Source organism: Pongo pygmaeus, chromosome 4 (genome assembly GCF_028885625.2).
Source record: "Pongo pygmaeus isolate AG05252 chromosome 4, NHGRI_mPonPyg2-v2.0_pri, whole genome shotgun sequence".
NCBI lineage: Eukaryota > Metazoa > Chordata > Mammalia > Primates > Hominidae > Pongo > Pongo pygmaeus.
The window spans coordinates 35,319,582-35,344,311 of NC_072377.2; the positions used below are offsets into that span (position 1 = coordinate 35,319,582).

At 40.3% G+C, this 24,730-nt stretch overlaps 1 protein-coding gene across 4 annotated transcripts in view; it reads right to left on the minus strand.

The window, feature by feature from the left end:
* PRLR (prolactin receptor) overlaps positions 1-24,730 on the minus strand; it is a 179,097-nt gene that overhangs the window by 139,176 nt on the left and 15,191 nt on the right. The window contains exons 2-3 of one of the 4 annotated variants that reach the window (XM_054487032.2): positions 5,149-5,312; positions 4,701-4,843 (exon numbers count right to left, since the gene is read on the minus strand). The exons of 2 other annotated variants lie outside the window; for them this stretch is intronic. The gene's annotated coding sequence lies outside the window, so the exon portion shown is untranslated. The remainder of the gene's footprint in view (positions 1-4,700; positions 4,844-5,148; positions 5,313-24,730) is intronic. One more of the 4 variants, XM_054487033.2, reaches the window with a different exon arrangement.

Below are 24,730 nucleotides of genomic sequence, written 5' to 3' on the forward strand. Positions count from 1 at the left end.
TCAGATTTCTGGCTTCCAGCACTGTGAGACAACACATTTCTGTTGTTTAAGCCACCCAGTTGTGGTACTTTGTTATGGCAGCCCCAGCAAACCAGTACAGGGGGACAATATAATTATCCCATTTTACGTGTGGAAACCAAGGCACAGAGATTAAGTTATTCCCCAATGCCCCACAGCTAACACTTGGCAGGCAGTTTGCTCCAGAATGTACCCTCTTAACTACAGTACTAAAAATAATTCTGGCTGGGCATGGTGGCTCACACCTGTAATCCCAGCACTTCAGAAGGCTGATGCAAGTGGATCGCTTGAGGTCAGGAGTTCAAGACCAGCCTGGTCAACATGGCAAAACCCTGTCTCTACTAAAAATACAAAAATTAGCTGGGCATAGTGGCAGGCACCTGTAATCCTAGCTACTCGGGAGTCTGAGGCAGGAGAATCACTAGAACTGGGGAGGCGGAGGTTGCAGTGAGCCGAGATTGTGAGATTGTGCCACTGAACTCCAGCCTGGGTGACAGACTGAGAATCTGCCTCCAAAAAAAAAAAAAGAAAAAGAAAAAGAAAAAGTTCTGCTTTGGCCTAAACAATCAGTTGCTTTTTTGTTGAAACAATTTTTAATTTCAACATAGTCCTATCATAATCAGAAAAGAATAAGTGTACACTTTAGGGGTCAATGATCTTTCCCTAGTGAGCCCATCTTATTCTGCTGCACTGTGCTAGAGCATCTTGACCACTGTGTATCTACTTATAACCGAAGACGAAACTTCTTTCCAACAGAGGCTCTGGGGAAGAGCCACACAGCCGGGTCCTTGAACCTGGTGATGAGCAAATACTATAAGGAAGCTGGTAGGGTTATAGACACACAGTGAGCTTTTATCAGGAGAAAATATTTACATAATGGGATTTTATACTACGATGACCAAAACAAAGCCCCTACAGACATTGACCACACAGAAATGATCCAATTAACAGATGTGTTATTTTCAAGAAACCTCTCTCCCCAGCCTGCCTTCCCCTCCAACAGAAAGTCTGAGGTGGCCAGGTGTGCAGGGAGAAAGAGACTTCTGAGGAACGTCATTTCTAGCCTATTTTATTGTAACAGCGTCCTAAGTGTTCTCCACGTCATCTGTCTTGTCCCCTCCAAACTGCTCTGCACATTTCAGCCAAAACTTTCCTTCTGCCAATGCAGATCTAATCATACACCTCTTCTGCTGACAGACCTTCCATAGTTCTTCTTGGCCTCAGCCTTGTTACCTGGCCTCAAAGTCCATCTTTAGAAATTCTGTTCTGGTTAGCACTCAAATAACAGACACCCGAAGAAAACAGATTCCTGTGAGACACAGACACTGTATCTTTCATATAGAAAGGTTTGGATACAGAGACTTGGCTCTGTCCCCCACCACGGGTCTCACTTCTCCCTAGGCTGCACCCTTACAATTTCAGCTACTTGGATCCCAGTTTTCCAGTGACCACCAGGCTTCCTCAGTGCCTTTGCTCTTGCAGTGGGCTTCTTCTGCCAGGAACATGCTACCCAGAGCCCTTCTCCTTCCCTCTCTACCGTCAAGTTCAGGCATCAAGTCCAGAGGAATTCTTCCTAGATCAGCCCAGTTGGGTTCCAGGCCCTCTCATGCAGGCCCATGGTCCAAGTGTCCCTCAGGACCGTGGACTTCGTCACGCTTGACATGACCATCATTGGTCCATGTGTCTGTCGTGCCCACATACTTCTTGGGGACGAGGGCTATGTTTCATTCATCTTTGTATTGCCAAGGCCTACCCTGTTATATAATTGGTGCTCAATTCCAATGTTGAGAAAATACATGAGTGAACGAACGACACATAGTTCAACATTACAAACGATTAGGGCACAGCTCTATGCTCTGTCATAAGCGTCTGTTCTTTAATATCCCTGGAAATTCAGGGCTCCTTGTGAATGAGCTAGTGCTATCCTCAGCTCCGTGCCCTCCTCTTTTCCCCACCTCTTACTCTCTAAGGACTCCAGCATATTTAAATGTGCTCCAATGTCTATGGCTGAGAAGTACCCACCAGGGTGGGTAGAAAGAAAGCATGTAGGGTGAGATAAAAGGAGCTAAGCCTAAAAAGGGTTCTGGAAATTCAGGGAGAAAAAGTGTGAAACGGGAGGAGGATTTGGGAGGTGTGAGAGTCACATTCCCAGACAGAGGAACACAGTCCAGAGCTTTCTCTTCCCTTTCTCTCCACTACTACCAAATGCTGGACATTGCCCTGAATATTCAGGACCAGTCTCTTCCATGTAGCGCAAATGAGCAAGAAAATAAGATGGGGATTCTGTTTTGGTTAGCTGCCAAATAGCAGATGCCCCAAGAAAACAGATTCTTCTGAGACACAGATGCTGTATCTTTCACACAGAAAGTTTCGGATATGGAGAGCTTAATGGTAGGAACTCTGCTTTTATGTGGGGGCCTCTGTGTGGAAGAACTGCCCTGAAGACATCCAGGTACAGCAGAAGCAGCCAGATGCTGCTGCATTAGGAAAGGCCAGCTGTCCCCAAGGCTGATGCTGTGCTGAGATTTGAGTGTGGTTTCTTCCTGCTTGCACTTGCAGTTACATGGAACTCGCTGGGCCACTTCTTGTGGTTTGAAGAGTCTGAGCCTGGCACAATAGGAGCAACAGAATCACCATGGGGCCTTTCTCCCCGTGGACATGTCCTTCTTCTTCAGAGACGCCATTTAGGAGACTTCGAAGTGGCAAGGCAGCTATTCCTTGCCCAACCACTGCCCCCATCTCTACCATCTGTGTCTGTCTATAGTGACCCTCAACTCCCCTAGTTCTGCAACAGCAGTAGGGACAAGGAGCAAGATGTATGTCTCTAGATAAGCCCCACACTGAAAAATAGCCTTTGAGCAAAGCAGCCCCCAAGTTCTTTCCCCTAGGTAAGAAATTCTCAAGAGCTCTCTACCCTTGTACTGACTGTGTAACTCATGTGAGCACAAACACGGGTAAGATATGAACAGATCCAAAGCAAAGCACTCTATCATCTTACTGGGTTCATTCTCTCTCTTCATTTCATTCAGAGAAAGTAAAATGGACACCATGCCTTGGGAGGACGTGATTTTAAGCAGTGATGTTGCACCAAGACACAGGTCTGGCTGATAAGCTCTCTTGCTTGGAGGGCACCACTGAGCTAGTAAATTCTGACTGGAAGGTTCCTATTGGTCCTGCAATCTTTAGGTGAATTTTCAGACCCTCTGAGAGCTAACCGCACACAGATTGCTAGCTGCACCCCTTAGGCTGGGTTCTCACATCAGTGCATGGGAGCTACTGCTATTGTTGCACAGATGTTCTCTCCGAACATCTGGAGGGCACAGCTGTCTCATCATCCTCTCACAGCTATTTCTTAGCACCCAAATCACCCTGCTTGCTCTTCTTGTCCCATAGAGGTCAGATGGGCTAATTCTGATGCCTTGTGATTGGGTTGAAAGATGAGTGCATGGAGAGCTGGATTCTTACTCTGAGGCAAGAATGCCTTTTTTTACCTGGCATGTTAGATTGGCATGCATCTCCTTTGGTTTTTCTGCTTCCCTGCAGCACGGCTCTGGTTCTGTCCACAGAGCATCTCCCAAGCCAGGTGGAGATGGTGGCAAAGTGGTGCATTCCTGGCTCAGGAGGTGTGTGTCAGGCAAGCTTGATGCTGCCCTGTGGCATGGAGAGTTCAAATAAGCAACCAGCTCACACCTGCCCGAGATGACTGGCTCAGGGACTGCTAGGCCATTTGTCTTCTGGTGTCTGGGAGAACTTGCTTTTTTAGAAGAGACTTTGAAGGTTTCATTGGTGTAATAAATATTTATTAGATGCCTACAAAGTGCTGGGCTCTCAGGATGAAGCTGACATGGTTCCTGCCCTCATGACCTCATGACACTGTCTATAAAATCAGGAAAGGCCTGGTGCAGGTCAGTGAGAGGCTGCCTCTCTCACTGAGCGTTGGTTACAAGGTCCTGCCTTACCCCAGGTTAGCCCTCTGTGACTATCTCTCTAGCTTGTTTTTCTACTTCTCCAAAACCTTCCTGCTCTTGCTTCTATCTTGTCCTCTGTTCCTTGCAGTTTTCCCTTCATCCCCCCTTTCCATTGCTTCTGCCTTCTATCTTGCTGGAAAGTCTGCCCAAATGGATAAACAGACTACAGTACATCCGTACAATGGAGTATCACTCAGTGCTAAAATGGAGAGAAGCTACCAAGCCCTGGAAAGACATGGAGGAACCTTAAAAGCATATTGCTAAGTGAAAGAAGCAGTCTGAAAAGACTACATTCTGCATGATTCCAACTACATGACATTTCAGAAAAGGCACAAGTATAGAGACAGTAAAAAGATCAGCAGTTGTCAGGGAGTTGCAGGAAGGAAGGGAGGGTGATTTTTAGGGAAGTGAAACTATTCTGTATGATACTGTAATGATAGATACATGTCATTATACATTTGTTAAAACTCATAGAACCATACGACCCAAAAAGTAAACCCTAATGTAAACTCTGGACTTGTTAGTTAATAATGATATATCAACATTGGTTCATCATGATAAACATACCACAAGAACATAAGATGTTATTAATAGAAGAAACTCCGTGGGGGAAAACGGGTATATGGGAACTGTTTGTACTTTCTGTTCAATTTTTCTGTAAGCCTAAGACTGCTGCAAAAAATGAAGTTTGTTAAAAAAATCATCTCAACTCACCCTGATGTCACCCTGGCACAGGCTGTGGTGATTCTTCAGAGTTCCCTGTCTGGCCTCTCTCTGCCTTCCAGTGCGATCTAGAGATGTTCTCAGCTCCATGCCAAAGCAGCCTCCTTGTCTCCCAGTTCACTCCAAGGACTGGTCTGTCATGTGATCGGGCCAGCGTGTTATTGAGCCGCCCTCCTGATCTTCGATCCCACGCCTGAACAACACTCTCTCCCTGGAATTCCTACAGTCTCAAATGAGCCTCAGTGTTGGCCTTTTAAGTTAACACGCTGTCTCTGTGCTCATCTCTTATTCAACATAGCCCTGCCCATAAGACCATTTTTACCACCACTGATGCCCCAAACACACCCCACCCCTGCCATTCCCTATCGCAGATGAGAAAGATTGAAAGGAGAGAATCAGAACTGACAGCAAAAAGAGGAAGGGGACCTGAGTATCTCACCTGTTGCCTTTGGGCAGTTGGACACCTCACCCATGCTTCAGGCTGGAGCCTTCCTCATCTTTATTAGGTGTCTTAGAGGCAAGTGCTGGAGGTAACATCCTCCTCTGCATTTCCTACACTGACAAGGAGAATGCTGTGGCTCTACGCAGTCATCCTTTTACAACCTGGTGAAAGGTACAGCCTACTGTTAATAATTGATCTGCATATTAAAGAACAGAGTATTTTTGTAGGCAAGGCAATTCCTTGCTGGAAAATGCAAGGATACATTTTGTTTCAGTTGGTTCCAGGGGCTGGAGCTTCGGGTCAGATGACAACTTGCTCACATGTGTCTATTGGGTTTGGCTGGAAGTAGAAGGGACAGAGAGAGGACCTCAGTCTTTAACAGACTCTAAGCAAAAAAATGAAAACGATTTTGAATAAAAATATGAATTCTCAAGTTTCCAGGAAAAGCAGTCCATCAACTCTTATGAAATATCGGATCTCCCTAAATAAAATAAAATAAAATAAAATAAAATAAAATAAAGAGAAATATTGGCAATGATAAAGGCCAGGAGAATGGTTCATTCTGAAACTGTGTTTAGCAGTCCTGTACTAAACCTGCACTCCATGAAAGGCCAAGCTGGCAAGTTTGGACTCAATCCTATAGGCTGTGAAAAGGCAGGGAGGTGACACTAGGCTTTCCAGGCAAGGAGGTGACAAATGTGTATGGTAAGGTAAAAGGACAGGGAGTGAAGAGGGGAAATAACACAAAGAAAAAGCAAAGGGAATAAAAAATAGTCCTATTTTATGAAAGGTTCTCATGCATGCACTGTCAGCCTGCTCAGAATCTGGACATCAATACAGAAGGGTGTGTTTTGCGATCCATAAGGCCAACTGAGACTCTTAAAGGAATTCTCCAAAGCCTGACTCCATCAGCCAGGGGATTAGGAGGAAAATGAATATAGGGCAGGGGACAGGTTTGGACCTTCGATGAGCAAAAGCAGGACAAGAAACTTAGCTAGTAGGAACTGCCTCCTTGGGAAGATTGCTCCTGCTGGAATCCCCCTCCTCTGTCTCCCAGGCTGCTACATGAAGATTGTCATGGGCAGGACACTCCAGTGTGTTTGCAAACTGGGCTAGGTGAAGGCTAATCAAGACCTTCCCGAAGGAATGGTTCTCAGGAGTGTCTTAATCAGTTCAGGCTGCTATAATAAAGTGCTTTAGACTGAGTGGCTTGTAAACCACATAACTTAATTTCTCACAGTTCCGGAGGCTGGAAGTCTGAGATCAGGTTGCCAGCATGGTCAGGTTCTGGTTAGGGCTCTTTTCTGGGTTGCACACTGCTGACTTCCTGTTGTAACCTCACATGGTGGAAAAAGGTGAGAGAGCTCTCTGGGACCCTTTTGTAAGCGCACTAATCTCATTCATGCAGCCTTCCAAAGGCTCCATTATATTGGGGGTTAGGATTTCAACATGTGAATTTTGAGGTGAGCACAATATTCAGTCATTTCAGGGTAGAGAGGTGTAGGTTCTTGGAAACCACTTTCTCCTGTCCCCAACTGTTTTTTATTTTATTTTAAAATCCAGGGTTTAATCCAATTTGCTGAGGACCTTAGCTATGATGTGGAATCAAAAGTCACAAGTGGGAGAATGGGAAAGTGAGGCCAGATCCACCCATGTGCTCGGCTATAGGATTTTGGGGAGGTCACAGGCTCATTGGGAGTGTCTGAAACTATGATCGTTTTCTGTTTTTGTTTTTTCTTTCTCTGAATCTTAATTAACTACAAGGTCAACCCCTTTCCTTCTGGCTGCTCCCCCAGGTCTACCCAAGTGCAGGGTTCCACCTGGGAGGTTTCCCTCATTGCTCAGATCTGGGAGTGACCCCCGATTGGTGCTCAGGTGAATGACTGAAACTCGGCCAGATGTCATTCTTGCTGGATTTGCACAGGTGCCAGCACTCCTCAGCTCAGCTGCTTCCATCACTCACACTAGTCCTTCCTCCCACCCGTTCAGTCCTTGTGGCTGATGTAGTAATTGATGGACTTACAGGCCTAAGTTTGGGTGGAGGCTGAAGATGACCCAATTAACTGGTAGCATCCCCAAGAGAGGACTCTCAGGTTGTGGCTGAGACCCACTCCACAAAGAAGCCTCCCCAACCAGCGACTGCTGCTCAGAGCATGCACCTCAGTACAGTCACTGACTGCAGCAGATCTCTGAGAGGATGAGATTCAGCGTTTTCTCCCCACTTGGGTTTGCCACCCTGGATCAGCACCATCCCCTGAGGGCATGCCTTGGACATGCAATTGCATGCGGAGAGGTGAGACTGGCAAACCCAAGGAGTGATGCCCATCCTGGTTAGAGGGAAAACCACCTCTGATGGCTGCCCTGACAAAGGCAGGGCAGTCCTGGAGTATTGTGGCATGGATGCCGATGGCACAATTCCTCCAGCCAGTCCAGCCCTTCAATCTCTTTTACAATATCTTTAAGCCTCCCTCAGATTCCCCAGCGACAGGGCAGCATCCTGGGCAGCTCCATTCTACTTCAGCCATTTGCTAACACTGCTGACACATTTCATCATCCTTTTGTTGACATCTCAGGGCCGCTCCAACTGCAATGCTGATGGCAGGAAGATTGAGAAGCCTTGCCCTAGGAAGGCTCCCTTTTCCTACTCCAGCAGTGCTGGCCCTGAGCCCCAGCAGAGTATTGCTTAGCAAAGTCTTCTTCCACTTGCCAAAGTAAACAAATGGAGCACTTTATAATAACGTGCCCTTGACTCTATGGAGCATTGCCCCAGTTCTGAGTGAAGCTGCAAAGCTGAGCGCCTTCTGTGGTTCCCATGGCACTGGACAAAAGGCAAGCTTCTGAGGATGTCTACAGTAGCCTCTTTTTATTTCATTGAATGGATATTGGCATTTCCAATATCTTCTCTTTGCCTCTCTTTCCTCAGATGTAAGAGTCTGAAATCTTGACCTTAGTTTCTTTGCTCTGCTATTTAGCAAACCGGACATTTAATCTTATTTGATCTTATGTGTTGTAGTTTGTGATTAAGTAGGAGATACCAATCTTCTAAACAGAAAAATATGTTAGCTGTTGAAAGAAATATTTTTTTTTTTGTTTCCACCACTTGGTCTTTGTTCTCTCTTTTTCTCTCTGCTCCTTTTCCACCACTAGAAAGCACTTAGTGTCTGCCTGGTTTGGGTCATGAAATTGCTCACTTGGACTGTGTTCACAGCAGCTCTGACAGTGTTTCAGCCACATGTCCTCAACTTTCTCTCAGTAAGCTGTTAGCAGATGATCTGCCTACAACGAGAAGCCGAAACCCTCCCTACAGCCAGCTGATCTGCTCTCCGTGAAGACTTTGCTCTTAAAGGACAACCACAGCATGATTAACAACAGCCAAGTTCAAAGGAGCTAAAGATGGATTTCTGGCTCTCCGGATCTGGCTGCTGAGAAAGCAGAGTCCCTTGGCAGGAAGCTCTTGCAGGGCTTCTCCTCCGAAGCAGCAAAGACAAGGGAAAAATGCATAGAAATGCAGTTCTAAGCTTCTCACCCTCACCAGAAGGTTACAGAGGCTCATGCAGTTCTCAAATCTATGAGCTCTTCTTAATCATAAAGAAATGCTATAGGAGGAATGCAGATCAGCTGAGTGAGAGACAGAATTCGATGCAGGCCTTAGTTCTTTTCTCCCCCTGAGCCAGGCTGTGTAATGCTGTGGACATTTTCGTTAAGATATTCCAGATGTGGAAGCGGTTAGATTGTGAGACAGACATCTGATCGAAAAACAAATGCCATTTTCTGAAAGAAACAGCTGTGATCTACTTTATGATGCTATATGGCTAAGAATATTAATAATTCTCACTCTCTCCTATGATTATGACAGAAATGTTTCCAAGGTGCCATTTTCAGAGCTATCAATTTACCTTAAAGGGAGTGAAATGTAGGAGAAATTCTTTAGAAGTTTTTAAAAACATGTCGTTCTTCAAAAATTGGAAATTGAAAAAAAAACCACCATCTAAAATATATTTCCCCCTTAAGTTGTACCTTTTATAGTTCTCTAAATAAGATCTGATTATTAAATGAGTTCTACAGTAACCACATAACCTACTTGATATCCCCAGATAAAGTGATTGTAAATCTGTAGAGGAGAGAGAAAATTAATAATTTATATATTTCAATTTCCATAACATTTTGTTCCTCCCTTATCCTCCATAGATTCCAAATTTGCACCCAAAGGTATTAAAAATTCAAAAAATGTATCTATTATCACAACTAAATAGAAACTCAGGACTGAGTGAATATAAGGAAAAAATGCTGTGATAAACTGTCATAAAGAAAAGAGTAGGAATTGGGGTTGATCTCAATCTTGTCCCCTCCAAAGTGTGGGTGTGAGTTTTAGAAAATACAAGATTTCTTTTTTGCCAGCACAGTCCTCTAAGCTTTGAGTGGCTCTGATGATTGCCAAGAAAGAAGGAGTAGTGCTGGACAAAGTCTCACACTGTAACCAGCTGGTTGTGTAGAGCATGTTCTTTCCGGCATGTCTCGCAGAGCCTCATTTCTTCCTTTGTAAACCAGGGATAAAAATACTTCACCGACTTATCATGTGGTTTAGAAATAATATAGTTAACACACCTGTCCTGTACACCAACTATCAAAGAGGTGGTTGATAAATGGCAGCTCTCCTGATAATCATGACTTTGGACACAAAAGCAAATCAATTCTATTGTGGCTACAGGCTGCCCCAGAACCTGCCCTCTGAAAGACCTGTTTGCTCTAGGATGAGAAAAAGTTGCTGGTCATTCTCAGAATACAAAAACTCTGAGGGCAGACTCGATCTACCTGGTTTGTTGACTGACAAGTGCTTTGCCCAGCAGCCAGTGGGAGGGCTTGCAAATATATATTCTTTGTGAAGAAGAATAATTTTACTTAATGTGAAACTGCAAGGAAATAGAGATACTTTCATGGACATACTCCCCAAGAACAAGGCTTTTCTTAACCAAGCTGTCCTGGCAGCTGAGGAAGGTGTACAGGATTGAAGGAAGAGCCTAGGGTTTCTGGGTATTGATATGAGGTGTCAGGACACTAGGGATGTAGTTTCAATCCTAACACTAAGAATGGTACCATGTCTTTATATAGGGCTTTCCAGGTCAGAGAGACCCTACGTATGCCTGACCTGACTGAATCTTCCCCTGTAAGATATCAGGCCAAATAGCACCAGTCCCATTTTATAAATATCCAACAGTTTAAAGAGTTAACAGATTTTCCTAAGATCACACAGATGAACGGAGGCAGGGTTAGAAATTCGAACCCAGCTCTTTCCTTTATGGAGTACTTCATCTTCAGATTGTTCATCCTTCTTGCTCAGGACTCTATTCATAAGGCTCTACTTTTTCCTTCCAATTTTTAATTGTATGAAACTAGCAAATTATTTGGCTTAACACACAAGTTCTGTGGTAAATTCTGTTTCTACCAAGCTGTGTAACTTTGGGCAAGTCACTTAAGCCCCCAGAACCCTAACATCTTCATTAAATGGTGACAATAAAGATAGTACTCAAAATTATGAAGATTAGAAGCAATAATGCATGCAGAGTTGTTAGTATGGTATATGCACTGATTCTAGCCTTTGGAGTAACTCCTCCTCCTCCCCCCTCACAATAAATCTTTGATGTTGAAATTCCAACAAATATTGATGTCTATTAAGGGAATTGAGGGCTATAGCTATTTAAAACATAGTATATTTGTAAAACCACAACATTCAAGTGATGTTGTGAGAGTACGTTTATTATTTGTGTGTCCAAGGAAAATGATATCTTACCCCTTTGGTAAGTGTAAAGTAAGAAGACAGCCTTAAGGCCTGTTTGGATGTTATGAATATCAATGCATCTAAAGAAACACTTGCAGGACCTGTCTGTCCTGCTGTGACTTCACCTTACATGCCAATGTCTTTTCCATTTTCTCCATGAAGACTTAAAGCCAAACAACCAATATTTACCAGGCACATCATAATTCTCTTAGATTTACAGCCATTAACTCGGATAGTAAGCACAATTGCAATATTTGGAGCATCTCAGAGGTCTCAGTCAAATCCTTTAATATTTTTGCAGATACTTTTAGTTCTCTTCTCTTCTGTCTCTTCTCTTCTCTTCTCTTCTTTCTCTTCTCTTCTCTTCTCTCCTCTTCTCTTCTGTTCTTTTTCTTTCCCTTAACAGGGTGACACTGCTTGGTTCCAGATAAATTGGTAAATTCAAATTCCCATAAATTGGTAAAGAAAAAAGTATTTAGAGACAGGTTGGGATGAATTCTTTTCACTCCTTGACCCCAAAACCTGTTATCATAGATATTAATCTTTCAGTTTCAGACTTGGCAATTTATCAGACCTATTCTGGAAGGGAATCTTTACTCACCAATACCAACATAAGTAGAATGCAGATAAATGCATAAAGACCTCTAGATAAAGAGAGGCTAAATTGTTGTAGTTAGGACTAGTGACTCTGAAGCCAAATTGTCTGGGATCACCTAACTAGCTGTGTGACCTTGGACAAGTTACTCAAGTTCTTTATACTTCAGTTTCCTTATCTGTGAGATGGAGATGATAATAAGAGAACCTACCAACTGCTTCTTATGGGAAATTTACAAATTTACATTGAGAGGTCTTTGATCAAATTCAGTGTGGTGTCCACTAGCATTTGGAAGGATAAGTGCAATCTAGCAGAGAAAAAACATGACCTTTGAGTCAAGAGACCTGAGTCAAGTCCTCTACCTGATTCACGGATCAAACCGTTCAGCACAGTATTCAAGGCTTTTTACAATTTGACACCAACCTACATTTTCAGCCATACTTGCTGTCACTTCTTCTCCTTGTGATTTGCTCATCAGACTATTTGCAATTGCCCAAAATATCAGGGATGTACAACTTACCCTCAGTCTGTCTGTACTGTCTCTCAGAATCCCCTCCCTACTCTCTGCCTACTTGTTCATTAACTGCTCCCCCTTCTGGCCATGGCTGCGTTTTGTCTGTCTCCTCCACTAGACTGTGCTTAGGGAGAGCAGAGAATACTCACCTTTTCGTATTGGTGCCTGGTATAGAGGCTGGCACATAGTGGGTGAGCAACAGCTATTTTTAAGTAACTGAAAGATTAAATTAGTGTCTTTTAGTTCAGTCTCTTAAGAATGGTGACCATAATATGTCTCCTTTCTACTTTAAAAAAATATGTGAGGGCATCTGAAAGTAAAATAATAATATACTTTATTGCCAGTAATATAATGACTCACTAAAGACATGAATGTAATTTAGCCTTAGGCCATTCTTACATTCCTTTGAAAGCCTGGAAAAACGTTCAAGTGGCAATTACTTGATGTGTCCCTGAAAATACCAGTGCAAATTCCTTTGTTAATAGAGTATCTGTCCTCTGACAATCAAATGGGGACGTGTTGCAAAGTGACCCCCCCATTGGCCTTGTTCTTAGACAGGTTGTAAATCCCTGAAGACTTCTCATAATCAGCTGTGTCGGGGTAAATCTTGTTCCCATAGGACACTGGGGAGAAGGGAATGTCTGAGCTGGCCGTTTCCTTCAACTGGCTCTGAAAGGAACACCAATTACCAGTCCACCTTGTTGACATGTTACCTCAAATGCTTTCTTGTTTGAGAACAATTCTTTCAGAAAGACTGAGCTGTCCTTTTCTATAGGCAGTAGAGAAGTGGATGGATTCTTACACCACAGAACTTGGGATCTTGGCAAAATATGGCTAAACTCCTTTAGATACCTTTAAATATCTGGTTGTGCTAGGGGTGATAGTGGCTACAGCAGGTGTCTTGCTCAGCAGAACAATGTGTTGAGTGTGTAATTAGAAAGACCAACTGGATGGAAGAAAAGAGACAAGAAACCAAGATTTCTTGAGCTTTCTATCATGGCCAGGGAAAGCTAGTTGGAATTATTACCCTGAATTTGAAATCATCACAGGAAGGCAGACATCATTCTTTGTGCCAGAACTTTGGACCCAATGTCATTCTTCTCATCTGTGGTCTGAAGGAGAGGGGTAGAGAAATCTACTTAATGAAACTCCAGTGGTTGGAGGTGTTAATACAGATCTGATGGGTCTCTGTGCTCATCGAAGACAGCTTTGCTAGTAAATTGTCAAACATCCATTACAAAGCAATAATTCATAGGAAAGAAGCAAAGTATTAATGAGACTTATTTCTTGAATATAGTTTACTAGTAGCAAAGCTCCCCTTTTCATTTAGTGGGAAAGCATGAGAATTTTGAGCCTTTACCAAAAGCTCAGCATTGCTATACTAAATATTTAGGGCAGGTAGTTGAGCTTTCCCTCATTGAACCATTCTCTTTGTTTGGTAACCTTGGTGTTGCAAATCAAGATTGAGAAAGTCAGACTGGTTTTTTGAGGGTCACAGTAGTCACCAAAAAACAAAAACAAAAACAAAAACAAACCCAACAACAAAAACAACACAGCTCTAATTTTTATTGGTGGTAATAAGAAAAAATCACTGTGGGAGGGACATGTGTGTTCCTTAGAAATATTGTTGTATGGGACAATGTTTTCATGGTACTTAAAGGAATGTGTATTTCAAACGCTAATTGTGTGAAACTTTTCTCTCAAAAGAAGATCTGAATGTTGCACCGTTGTATTCCAGCCTGGGTGACGAGAGCGAAATTTCTGTCTCAAAAAAATAAATAAATAAAATAAAATAAAATAACAAAAAAAACACACACAAGAAGATCATAATGTAATGTTATCTTACTCTTGAGTTGGAAAGTATCCTGGCCTGAGAGTATATAATACTCAAGTGAGAAGACGAGATGTTTAGCTATGTCTTGCATCTTATGATGAGGATGGGGATGGGCCTCTTTCCTAAGGGAGCAGGGCTTTGGGATTTCTAATAAGCAGCAGCGGGTACTTACAGGATGCCTTAAGAGCTGCACTGAAGATTCAGCCTTAGTGTCTGGGTTATTTAGCATTATTCTTCAAAGACACTCCTACCTTACCAATCCTATTACCCCAGTGGAATAATGCAATCTAATTCCAGAATCGAAGGATTTCCTGGTAGCCATAAAGAACATAATTCTAAGAAATAGAAAAAAATATATTTGTGAGAATCAAAAGATTTTTTAAACAACCTGGAAGAATCTTCACAAATTCCAAAGACTCAACCCACCAGCCTTACACATGACAATGCTAGCAGTAGAAGAAAGACCTTAAATTACCCACTGCAAAAGATCATGTCTCATGCATCTCTATATGTTGACTTTCTAGTAAGGCACCTGATACATCATGGGGTCTCAATAAATATTGACTTGAATTCAAGTGATACTCAAAGATGATAACACCACATCTTTGGAAACATATACTTAATCACCCTTTGAAGAAAGTGACACAAATATAATAAGTTTCCTGACACCCTTCTTCCCCAGGACACTTCGTTATCTATTAAAGGATTTTCCTGGTGAGAGAGCACTTACAAATGCTAAAGGCTGCCAGAGAGTTCATTATGTGTTTGAATTTCTGTATGTATGTAAAATTGGGAAACATGTTATTTATTCATACTAACTTGGACTTTATTAAATGAGAAATTCAGCCAAGATTCACAGGAAATATATGTAATATATACGTAAAATATAAGATAAAAATCTTAAAACCAGAAAGGACTTACGAAGATGCTAGATTTCTGGGAAGAAGTTCCAATCTTCAACTATGCTAAAAGATAAGAGGTGGGGGAGGAGGGAGAAGGAAAATTCTAGATAATACCAAACTCCAAGACCTACAGTTAGTCCATAGCCAGAAACTTGGAAGACATGTTATGACTAACATTACCCATGTCACTGTAAATCACAATTATTAGCCAATATATTATTTGCTGTTGGCAACAAAACCGAATTGTTGGCTTCTTCAAAGAAAGTAAGGAGACAGTTCATTCTCTGCCTAAAAACTGTTTGGCTATTGCTCTGCCAAATAGAACCATTTCAAACAAGCACAGCATCCCTTCTATATCTGTATGAAAATCTCAACTCTCAGAAAACAATGAAATTGGATGTTAGAAGACTGGGCAGTGGTGAACTGAATCCTGGAACACACATCTAGCAAGTAAGGACTATGAGGGTTGGGTTGGGAGAAAGAAAAAGCCCCTAAAGAACATACCAAAGATGATGACTTTTTATGTTCTCTATTTTGCCTCCAGGAGAATAGGCAATGGAAGAAAAGAAGATCCTATCTCAGTGCAGAAAACTACATCAGTAGCATTCCTGTTAGAGGCTGATATTGAACTAGGACATGTCATTCTGCCCTCCAGCTGTAGGCCAGAACATTTAGAGCCCAGTACATACTGAACAGGTTTAAGAACACATTACATATGCTCAGTGTTCAAAAATATTGGGTCTAAGTAGATTGATTTTTATTCCTAGAAGAGTAATCATGAAAAATAAGTAGCTTAGACAGTGAACAAAATTGTCTAACAAGAAAACTGAAACATCATCTCAATGTCAATGTCAGAAAACTGTTTATCATCTTCAACTGAAATAGAAAATACTGTGGAAAAGGACAGGTAGCCATTACGAGATAAAAGTAAGGAAGGAAAAGAGTGCTGGGTTAGATTAAAAGGGGTTGTAGGGGAGCCAGAAATGAAATAATAGTACTAATTTGTCCATTGAAGGCAGTAAGGGGTAAAACTGACACTATAGTAAACAGAATCAGGCACTTCTCAAAATGTAGATGACCTACATTATACACCCTAAAAGGATAAATGGTATAAAAGGTGGTGAATCTTAAGATATTAAAATTAAAAAGTAAAAAATGAGAAATTTATGGTATAAAAAGACAATAGTTATGGACACAGAAACCAGATAACCATAGAACTGCTCAGGAATGTATTGTAAAAGGATTATGTTGCTGAACAGATCACATAATTCACAAAAGAGAAGTCATGTAATATAAAATATTTACTGACAGTAACTTGAATAAAAAATGTTAAATTATTCCTACCAATACTGAGGAAAGATTGGAAGGAAGTAAAAATGGATTAAATTTCTTTTGATGGGGTTATTCAAAGATACCATTTCATTTTGAAGTTGATTAGAAAATTGTATGGTCATGTCTTTGACTTTGCTAAGTATAAGATATGGATAGAAATGTCTTGGAAACTTTAAGTGTAACCACTTGTAGAAATAAAAAGAAGGGTGACAAGCTTTTAAATTATTGAAAAAAATTAAAAGTAAACCCAAATCATAGTCCATATGGCAAAAGAGAGATCAAACAGAAAAGACAAGAACGTATGAAAATTATTTTTCTAAAAAAAGAAAGAAGATCAAATTAATATAATTTTGACTGTCATAACTGATGTAAAATTCTAAATGAGGGAAAAATACTTCCATAGTCAAATACATTTTAGAAATACTGGGTTAAACTCAGTTAAACTCATCTCTTTATTGCAGATCTCATCTTAATATGTTAATATGAAGTAAGAATGCCCGGGAGAGAGAATTTTCATTTGTCGCATGTCCCAAGTTTATTTTATTAGCTTCCACATAACACACTTTTAAAAATGTTATGTAAGAGGCATTCTTCTTGAAACTGATATTAAGACAGGATGCTCACTATTATCATTATTATTTAGTATTAGAAGTTACGATCAATGCTGTAAGACACCAAATAAAAATTAGATGCAATTATTGGAAGGAGAACAATCATCATTATTTAAAGACACCATGATTATAAACTTTTATAATTAACTATAAACACATAATTAATTATAATCAGTTAAATAATCAGATAAAAAGTAAATATACATACATTTATGTTTATCCTGTAGTCCAGTAATACCAGAGAGGAGATAATGGAAGAAAAATCCATTCATAATTAAAAGCTAAAATTATAAAAGAAAAAAGAATACCCCATCAAGAAATATGCAGGACCTATATGAGTAAGACTATAAAGGCTTAAAAAGAAATATAAAAGAATTGAGTAAGTGGGAAAACATTCAATGCTTCTTGATGGGCTGACTCAATATTAAAAAGAATGTCTGTTCTCCTGATTTAACATATTCCCAATCAAATTACCAATGGGAGATTGTGTGTGTGTGTGTGTGTGTGTGTGTGTGTGTGTGTGTGTGTGTATAGAGAAGTCATGTAATATAAAATATTTACTGACAGCAACTTGAATAAAAACATCTCATTCTCCCAAAAACTGAAAAATGATTGGAAGAAACACACATACACATATATACATGTATTTACACACATGCATATACACACACGTATGCTTTTGTGACTTTTGAAATTATTTTAGAGTTTACTTGGGAGAATGCATTGGCAAGAAGAGGTAAATCAATTTTGAAAATGAAAAGTGATGAGAGGATGCATGCATTACCAGTTTAGATGTTTCATTAAACTCAAAACCAGTGTGGTGCTGGCCCAAGAACTGATATAGCAATAAAACTAATTAGATTATTCTGGAATAGACAGTATGCTATGAATAAGAACTTAATATACACTGAAGCATTGCTTGTCCAATGAAAAGGGATGAGTTATTCAACACATCCTCTGCCCAACATCATTATCTTTCTCTCGGACTGCCGCAGCCTCCCCAGTGGTCTCCTGCTCACACTAGACCACCACCCTGCCCTGCTCCTTCACACACACACACACACACACACACACACACACACACACACACACTCCATGTTCTGGGAAAGAGGGCCTTTAACATTTAGGACACTGAACAACACTTCACACGTGCTGTTTCCTCTCTCTAAATTCATGTTGCCATTTTCCTTCATTCTCAGCTAGAAGGTTGTTTCCTTCCAGAAGCCTTCCCTTACCCCCAGGTCCAGATCAGGTACTTCTTCCCACCTGTATTTCCTCTTGCATAGCTTGTAATATACTATTTTATAATGACCTGGTTTTGTTTGTCTATCCCCTCATTAAATTGTAATCTCTAAGTGGCAAAACCACCTGTACCTTGTTTTTTTGTCTTACCTCTAGAGTCTCGCTTAGTGCTGAACACAAAACACTCAATAAGTATGTGTTGAATCAACAACTAAACTGTAATCGCAAATGAAAAAAATGAACAAACTTCAAGCCACAAAAACTTACTTATTTGTCAAAAATACTTTAAACAAAATTAAAAGACCAACATCAAACTGGGGAAATATTTATAACAAGTATTATGGAAAATAGATTGCTATCTTTAAGATGAAAAGGGTTTATTTTTTAAAAATTAAGATTTTTTACATCTATTAATGATAAAAAAATTAAGAAAATGTTGAGAGTCAAATAGAAATCTTGATAATTAACATAAAAAGGAAATCAATAAAAGAAGTATGAAGGGTAGTGAGTGTATGAAAAAATTAATTATATCTAGTAGTCAAAGAAATGAAAACGAATATTATTTTAAACTTAACAAATTAGCTAAATCAGTACATCCATATGACAGAATGTTATATAAGCTTAAAAAACAAGTTTTCAGGAATGATTTATTGCTACTTATATACACATATATTATTGACTATCATATAACACTAAGTAGAAAGAATTTGAAAAATATGTATACAATCTATTCCTGATTCTTTTTAAAAATGAGAGAGGAAAATATTTCACCACGTATCAGTGTTTTTTTTTCTTCTGGGTGATGTGATCAGGATGATACCAATTTTCTTAATTTCATTCTAAAATGCCAAAAAATTATAAAAATTTTAAGCCTATATAAGAATCCATTTTCCTAACCTTTCAGCAAATTTAGAAATCTATTCTGTAAAATGCTGGACAGCTGGCATTTATATTCTTAGGTAAAGTTACTTTCTTCCATCTCTTTAATGTACCAAATGAAATAAGCCTTTCTTAGATTTCACTTATCAAAGAAATGACTACTTTTTTTCTGGGGCAAAATGAGTAGAGAGGTAGTCAACAAAAATAAAAAAAAAACCTTCAAAGAAATCCAAAGAGTACTTAAGACCCACTGTTCAGAACTGAGCAGTCCTGGAGGATAAACCAACTAGCTTTATCACTGGAAAGAATTCATGGAGATGAAATACCAAGTAGATGTTAATGAAAATTATGTCTATGGAGTTCCTAAACAGAGGTTAATTAAAACTCCTTTCTCATCTTCTGAAGTATGTGCCAGAGATCTCACAGTATTAAAAGTCATTGGGGAGTGTCAATCAAGCTGTGTGGCACGATATTCATTTCCACGTTCCAGAAGGAAAACGTATTCATTGTGCCATGATGGTACATGGGCTTGAGCCACCTTCTAGCCTATAATCTAAAAAGCATGTGAGGTAAGTTTCCATTACTGTTTATATTCTTACCAACTGCCTTAACCTCTGTATAAGTCTATAGGCATCTACTCTGGCCTCCCACAATATTCTCAAAAGAGTAGCCTGAGTGGTTCTTTTAAAAACTACACACGAGATCATGACATCCCTCCACTTCAAATGCCAAAAAGGCTTCCTCTTGCTCCTTGAGAGCCTGGGGCCTGGTCTCTCTCATTCTCCAGCTTCTTCTCATGTTTTGTTCAACTTGGCTCATACACACTGGGTTTCTTCATTTCCCTATATTGGCATGCTCCCTCCCACCTCAGTGCCTTTGCAGGTACTGAGAAAATTTTACCTTCCCATTTTGATCCTAAATCAGTCATCACTTTGACAGGGTTATTCTCTTACAGAATAATGTCTCTCTCCTTTGTTGTCCTTACCATACTTATAAATGCACTTGAATTTGATTGAGATCTCTTTCCTCAATATATTATAAGCTCTGTGTAGGCAGAGACCACTCAGCTCTCTATTATTCCCTTAGCCTCCAGCACAGTGTGCCTTAGGGTTTCAGAGATCTTTGTTTTATGAATTTTGCAGAATCATTCCCAAAGATGACTATGATATATTTTAATGTGAACTTCTGTACAGGACTTTTAATGACACACAGTTCCTTCTATAACTGATCTCAGTAAATTCATGCAAACTTTTCTCACAGAGTCAGGAGAGAAGAGGAGAGAATTCAATGCAAGGGTAGATCTTCCCAGATCAGAAGTAGAGTCCTGTCTGGGTAGCGAAGCTCAGTCTAGAGTTATTTAGCTCACTATGCTAAATTATATCCAAGATTTTCTCATTCTACAGAAAGAATGTGGTTTGTGTAAACTACTTGCATGGTTGGTATCCGTCAGAGACAAACTCTAACTAGAGATCTCTTCCTCTTTTTTTTGAGACAAGTCTCACTCTGTTACCCAGGCTGGAGTGCAGTGGTGTGATCATGACTCACTGCAGCCTTGACCTTACAGGTTCAAGTGATTCTCTCCCCTCAGTGCCCCCAAGTAGTTAGGACAACAGGTGCATGCCACCATGCTCGTCTAATTTTTTAATTTTTTTGTAGAGACAGCATTTCGCTATGTTGCCCAGGCTGGTCTCAAACTACTTGGGCGCAAGCAATCCACCTGCCTCAGCCTCCCAAAGTGCTGGGACTACAGGCATGAGCCACTGCGCCCATCCTAACTAGAGATATTGGCTCTAAATTACTGCAGGATAATTTCTATACAAAGAAGGATTTTAGTTTTGTTCTTATTCCAACACACCAGAAAGCTTAACTGTGGTTACAATTAAGGTTTAAAGAATTACGGAATGCATTTGTAGCCAGCTTACAGCATTTTGCAAAAGTCAATGTTTTCCTTTCCTGTAGTCCATTTTGCTCTCCTTTAAATCCCCTGTGCTTTCTCAATTTCTCCCTGACTTTCACACTTCTGACTTTGTTTATTCCTTGCTATAGTCAAAAGGTACAACGGGGCATCATTAGGAAGAGGTGATGTGACCAACCTGGAACACCATGTTCCAGCCTAGTCACTGCACTTCAAGGACTCACAAGACCTGAAGAGACAGTGATGGAGGCATAAAATGTTCAAGAGGATGAGGAAGTGGGAGTTGTTTAAGGACAAATCATGAAGATTTGAACTATTCTGTCTGCAAAGATAAAAGCTATAACAGAATATGGTTAATATGAAGACAGATAGGGACAGGATAAATAGACTTACTTCTCAATACCATAATGATATAAAATCCCTTGTAACAGAAAGAGTTACAAAAGGGGGAGAGGATCTGCTATATAACCCAATAGATAGTTAAGATACTTGCTTATTAATGTTATTGACAAGTATGCTAAATAAGGGAAATTTTTTTAAGAAATCTGTATATGACTTGATAACAGATTCATGATGTAGTATTGAGTAAATATTCATGGGTTAACCAAATGTTCAGATAAATTCATGTATAATATGACACCAGATTCATAAAATATTAATGTAATATTGGTTGAAATATTAATAGGTTAAACAGATTTGAGGATAAATTAATTTGTGTTATTCCAGCAGATAAATACTTGGCATTAAGAGAGTCTAGTTTTATTGAAACACAGCCACATTCATTCACTTATGCATTGTCTATGGCTGCTTTTGTGTGATAAGGGCAGAGCTGAGGAATTGTGACAGAGGCCATATGGCCCAGAAAGCCTAGAAATATTTACTATCTGGCTGTTCATGAAAAGTATTGCTGACTCCAGTCTAGAACATATTAGGAACATCCTTAATATTTGAGGTCCATGTTAAGTAGACGAATATAAGTTCTTCTAGATAATACCTCTTCGTAGGTGTACAATTTTGGCCAGGGCAGCAATTTCTGATAATCATGTAGAGTCTGAAAAAATACCCATTAACCAGTCATCTGATCATCATGTCTTTGGAGGTTCGGCAATCAAGTTAAAGATACTTCCTGAATTTTAGAAAGCTGGTGAGTTAGCAGGTTTCTGGTTATATTTAGCTCTTTTTGATGCCTTTCAATTCTGGGTTCCCCACCTACTAAGAAACATGAAATTGTTGGGAAATGAAACTCAGAAGTACAAAATGATGTCATCAGATTAGCTGAAATTAAGGTCTGGGGCTTCTGATTTTTAGAACATAATATCACACTTTCCTGTACCCCAAAGAGATTAGCAGTGCTTTACTCAGAAAGAAACCAAAATCATAGTTTTCACAAATAGGGACTTCCCTTTTCTCCCCCACAGTGAAGTCCCCCAGTATGAAATTAATTTGTATACATGTATTATAACATGACTTTGGTAATCATGTCAGTTATACTGCCTAAATGAAAAGAATAATATAGAAGCCTATTCCATTGTTTGGACACTACTCTTCCCATTTTGCATAACCAAACGTGTAAAACGTTGAATCCCCTAGCAAATTTAAAGTTTCTCTCAAAACTGAGGGTGGGAGGAAGTCATAGCAGTTCAGGGTCAAGATCTAAATTTTGAGGCATCATAATTAAGCTCTTCAAGTACAGGGCTCTGGCTCAGCAGCCAAGTCCAAGTATGAGATTCATTAAAGCATTTCATTTTCAACTGTCATTAACAGTGATCAGCGTCATTCCCCTACTCCCAGTGAATGCTTGCCATTGGTTGGGCAAATTCACCCACAAAGAGAAAGTCTCAACAGCAGCTGCCTGCTTACACAGAAGAAAGATTCCAGAGTAGCTTAATGCTTTGCCACTGAATAATGCCCTAGCTGCTTGAATAATCAGAGCTACCTATCACATTGTACAATAATCATATCCTATCTAAAATTCATTGCTTCCAAAGGAATATATCAGTGAAAAATGTCCTGATCAATGACCGCTTTGTAAAAGGAGATCCCCATGAAATACCATTGTGGGAAGTTTTACATTTGTACATGGATTTGCCAAGTCTTTACATAATTGGTCTTAGTGATAACACAGCGAGAATCCTTAAGCATAGCTTATGCTTCAGTTGATGATTTCCCAAAGCCACATGTGATTTCTACTTTAAAAGAAATCCGCAACCTTTTAGGTTATCTTGGTTTATGCCTTTGATTTCAAAGCATTCCCTTTACATTATTCCCTTTACATTATGGAATCTCACCTTAACAATACAACTCAAGATATTTGGAGCTCATGTTACTGCTGTTTCTTTAGCTATCTTAGTTTTTTTTTTTTCTGGGAATTTCACTATTAAATTCTTACTACACACTTTGCTCACAAATGAACGTTTCCTTTCTATACCACTAATCACAATAATATTTGAGGAATTAGAAGTAAATAGACAGAACCAAAATTGAACAATGAACAATAACAAGTATCTAAACCTCACTGTTCCTTTTGGTGCAGCCACCCCAGACAAGTGGCACACAGCTACTCAAGTCTGAGGGCCCCTCCACGTGGCTAGAAGAAGCCAGGCATCTTGCTTTCGTAATTGTTTGGCCTTCCAAGTGGTTTAGTGAGTCACAAAACCCATATCATTTTATCTCTCACAAATGGAAACAGGTATGCTTTGTTGGGCTGGTTTTCAGTCCTCAGTGCCTGGGGCCCAGTTCCTGCAGAGCACACCCCCTGGTCCTGGAGGCCTTTGTCCAGGCTGAGGTGTGTCTGCAGACTTTCTTCTCCAGCAGGCAGCCATGCGTTGACCGGCAATGTGATTTTCCTCAGCACATATCTAGCCTTCCCCATTTTGCCTCTTGCTAATGGTGCTGATATATTTCTGAGCTTTTCCATTTGCCTTGGTTTTGCTTGAGGAAGAACAGGTGCTTCTACCCTTTCCTTTTTTCTGGGAATTGTGCACTGCCCAGCTGGCTCTGGTTTGCCTGCTGGCATGAAATGTGGGACAAATGGAGAAAGTATATTATGCTAATCTCCTAGCTTCATCTCCCTTGAGGAGTTTTCCTCCATACTTATCAGATCTGGGTTCCAAAGGCTCATAACCTAGCTCTTCAGATAGTATTTGGCAACGACAGTGGCCTTGAGACTGTGCCATTTGTGGGTGAATGTACAAAGTACCAAATCAACAAACTATTTGTCATCATTCCATTGCCTGTCCTCCATGTGTGACGCACTGCTCGAACCATCCAAATACATAAGCAGTGCCACAGGAAAACGGGCAAACTCATTAAGGATCAACTATAGATGAGAAGTTTCTCAACCATTATCTTCCTCCATCCTCAAAAGCGCCTGGAATGCAGGCATTAATTTCTCCATTGTTACAAAGATAGAGCCTGAGGTTCAAGAGAAGTAAAACTTCCCTGGATCACCCAATTTCTCAGTGGCACAGGCTTGAAGCAAACACAGCAAAAGGAAGAAATGTATTGCTCTTGTATTCAGAGATGTGTAACAGTGGGAGAAATATCACATAGCTGACTCCATCTTGCTTCTAACCTCACAAGCTACTGCCTTTGCTCATTCCTGCACATAGGCCAAGCTAATGATGGAAAGAATTTAGATTATAGTTTAACTTCAGAACTAATGACCATCTCTCTTTTGAAACAGACCCCTGAGGAGATTAGAAAGTATGCACACAAATAACAATGCCGTCTTAAAAATTTATAGAAACAAGGCCAATCTGGAAAGTAGTTGACCATGAACAAAGAAGTTTTGCAACCTCCTAGATCCCTGCTGATGCCCAGAAGCCTGTGGTCACCAGTCAACTGTGGACCTTAACCCCCTACCTATTCCCCCTTCCCCTAACATAAAAGGAGCCTAACAATCTATCAGCTTAAGGATAGTTCTTTAGTACATCAGTCTGCCATGGTCTAGGATTGCTGGTTCCCTGAAAAAAAGTCA